Source organism: Galeopterus variegatus, unplaced genomic scaffold (assembly GCF_000696425.1).
Source record: "Galeopterus variegatus unplaced genomic scaffold, G_variegatus-3.0.2 Scaffold9665, whole genome shotgun sequence".
NCBI classification, from domain to species: domain Eukaryota; kingdom Metazoa; phylum Chordata; class Mammalia; order Dermoptera; family Cynocephalidae; genus Galeopterus; species Galeopterus variegatus.
The window spans coordinates 20,575-23,682 of NW_007735776.1; the positions used below are offsets into that span (position 1 = coordinate 20,575).

Consider the following 3,108-nt stretch of genomic DNA (forward strand, 5'->3'; position numbering starts at 1 on the left):
CAATTCATCCATTTGGATATCAGACCTATTTTCTTCTTAATCTCCACACTTTATTTCCATTCATCCATTTGAATATCAGACCTATTTTCTTCTTAATCTCCACACTTTATTTCCCCCATATTCCTTAAAACTCTTGGCCCCCTTTGTGCCTTTCTTACAGCTACCCAGATGCAATAAAGTCTTCCTCAAATGTACAGTATTTCTTACAATATAAGTTATATGCAATGTTCAGCATTTTTTTTTTCTCACAGCACTAGAGACCCTGTTACATAGGGAATATGAGTCTGAATGGCTTATTCACAAATCAGATCCAGATTCGGTGGTTGGAACACAGACACCACAGTGAGCTCCTCTGCAAAAGTGGCAAACATCATTTTGCTTTCTGCCTTCAAAGACATATATCCATCACTTTAGGCTTCGTGATATCAGCACAGACTGCTTGAAACTGATATTTCCTTTGCACAGACCCACAGCTTTGAACAAATGATTTGCCTATGACTTTTTTTTTTCTTTTAACTTTTAATGCATCAAACAACTGTGGCCAGTGAAAGGAAACAAAACTGGCAATTCATCCATTTGGATATCAGACCTATTTTTCATCCATTTGAATATCAGACCTATTTTCTTCTTAATCTCCACACTTTATTTCCCCCATATTCTTTAAAACTCTTGGCCCCCTTTGTGCCTTTCTTACAGCTACCCAGATGCAATAAAGTCTTCCTCAAATGTACAGTATTTCTTACAATATAAGTTATATGCAATGTTCAGCATTTTTTTTTTCTCACAGCACTAGAGACCCTGTTACATAGGGAATATGAGTCTGAATGGCTTATTCACAAATCGGATCCAGATTCGGTGGTTGGAACACAGACACCACAGTGAGCTCCTCTGCAAAAGCGGCAAACATCATTTTGCTTTCTGCCTTCAAAGACATATATCCATCACTTTAGGCTTCGTGATAACTGCTCCTGCAAAAACGCAAGCAGAGGAGTTAGCGGGACTCACACACGGAGCCCTGTACCCACGGCGTGAGGTTCTAACCCATGGCAGTGACCATGCTGGAAAGATGGTGAGGTCCAAAGGAGAGGCTGGACGGCGGGGGCATCGGCGTGGGCACGGTCAGCATGTGGCTGGAGTGGCTGAAGCGGGAGATGTGGCTCGGGGAGGTCGTGTGTCTGGACAGGGCCTCCGGGTTGAACGAGCTGCTCTTGGGGAAGTCCTCCAGCGCCTCATGCACCTTCTCGCAGTTTTTGGATTTGCTAGACATTTTTCGGTTTCTGGTCTGGATGCCTTCCTTCTTCATAGTCAGGGTCTGTTAATGTTGTGCAGCTTGTAGTAGAGCCCACAGGATTGCAGACGGGGTCCCCGATGACATTTCCAGACAGTGGTGGTGGTGGCCTGACAGTTTGCACAGGACGTTCCGGCTCTCCTTGCTGCCCACAGCCTTCGCTTGGGCTTAATCAGGGGCGGGTTCTGACCATCATTTTGTGGTAGAGCCCGCAGGTGTCGCGAAGGTGGTGGCCGGTACCATCTCGCCACCAGAGTGGGATCGAGGTCGCCCCGCAGTTCACACACCCCCTGCCTGTGCGGGATCGCGCCTTGGGCCTCGACTTATCCCTGAAGCCGGTGGGGGAGCCCCCAGCAGGCTGCTGGGAGGAAGAGTCCGGAGCTGTGTTCGGGCACATAGGGCGGGTAGGTGGCGACGGGGTGGTGGGCCGACGACGAGGCGGCTCCAGGGTGGTCATGCTGCCGCGGGAGTGCGACGACTCGGGCTTCGTGTCACGCAGTGGCACCTGGCACTTGATGCACTCCTAGTCCTAGTGGGCTGAGCCGGCCGAGCCCAGGGTGGACAGTGCCCGGTCCGGGGAGGCGTCCTTCGGCGGGGAGGGCGGGAAGGTGAAGAGTTGCGGGCTGGCGTGGCCCCCCGACAAGGAGGAGGACAAGGCTGGGGAGAGACCAACAGGGGAGCCTGGGAGCCTTGCTGGATGGACGTCTTGGGGACGGGCCTGAGGGTCCAGGGCTGAGATCCGTGCAGCAGAGGGGGCGGCACACCTGGCTCCCGTTGCTGGGCCGGAGGGGACCTCCGCATCGTAGCCCTGAGCGAGTCTCCGTAATACGACGGGATGTTAAAAAGTGCATCCACCTCCTCGGGCACGGGGTACTGCGCCGGGTCCACGTAGGGGTGGCCGAGGCCCGGGTGGTGCGTGCCCGGGTGCTGCCCGTTGAGGACCGCGGGGTGGTGGTGGCTCACCCAGCGCGGCAGGGCCGCTGTCACTTCCATGGCCTCGGCTGCTCTGGTGCCAAAACCCGCGCACGGAAGGGGACGGCAGTCGGCCTGGGCTGTCAGGAGGCTCCTGCCGTCGGAGGGCGGGGGTCGTTCAGTGACTTGTTTTCGGTGGGGGATGGGAAGGCTGGGAAGGAAAGGTGAGCAAATGACAGGTTTTTTAAAAAAAAACTCTTTGAGGGGTAGTGTAGCAAAGAGGAGAAGGGGAGAAATCCAAAAATTAGGTATGGCAGGATAAAAGGGGACCGACATTGTCAAAGAGGGGGCCGAGGACGCTGCAGTTCTGCAAATGAGGCTCCTCTGCACCGGGGTTCCTCGGCGGCTCTCTCCTCGGTCACCTGAGCAGCGAGGACCAGAGAGGAGGGGCCGGGGGCGTCTGACTTGCCCGTTCGGATCGCGTGGCTCGTCTCTAGAATATTACATTGCATATGAATACTGTCAGTTTTGTCTCTTCCTTACTGATTCCTTTAAATATTTCTTTTCATTTTAATTTTTTTCTTGTAAATTAGACAATTTTACTAATGAGAAAATGGCACTTAAAATGCTTTAAAACAAATGAAATTAGAAAAAAAGATGTGTGCATTTTAAAGGAGGTGCTGAAAACCAAGTATATCTTGCAGTAATACAATGACAATTCATAAAATATAAGTTAACGGGATCCTAGGTTTAACATTTTCAAAGATATTAGGTCAATAATTTCACATCCATGACAGCACATACACAAGAGCCTTACAGGTCTGATGTCCATCCCTATGAAGCATACAAATTTGATATTGCTCAATAAAAGCTTTAACACACACATCCAACAGTGTCACATCCAAAGA

The 3,108-nt window shown here is 50.9% G+C and overlaps 1 pseudogene; it reads right to left on the reverse strand.

Moving 5' to 3' along the window:
* Nucleotides 1–1,036: 1,036 nt before the first annotated feature.
* On the reverse strand, nt 1,037–2,536 carry LOC103609482 (annotated as a pseudogene).
* Between the last annotated feature and the right edge of the window lie 572 nt (nt 2,537–3,108).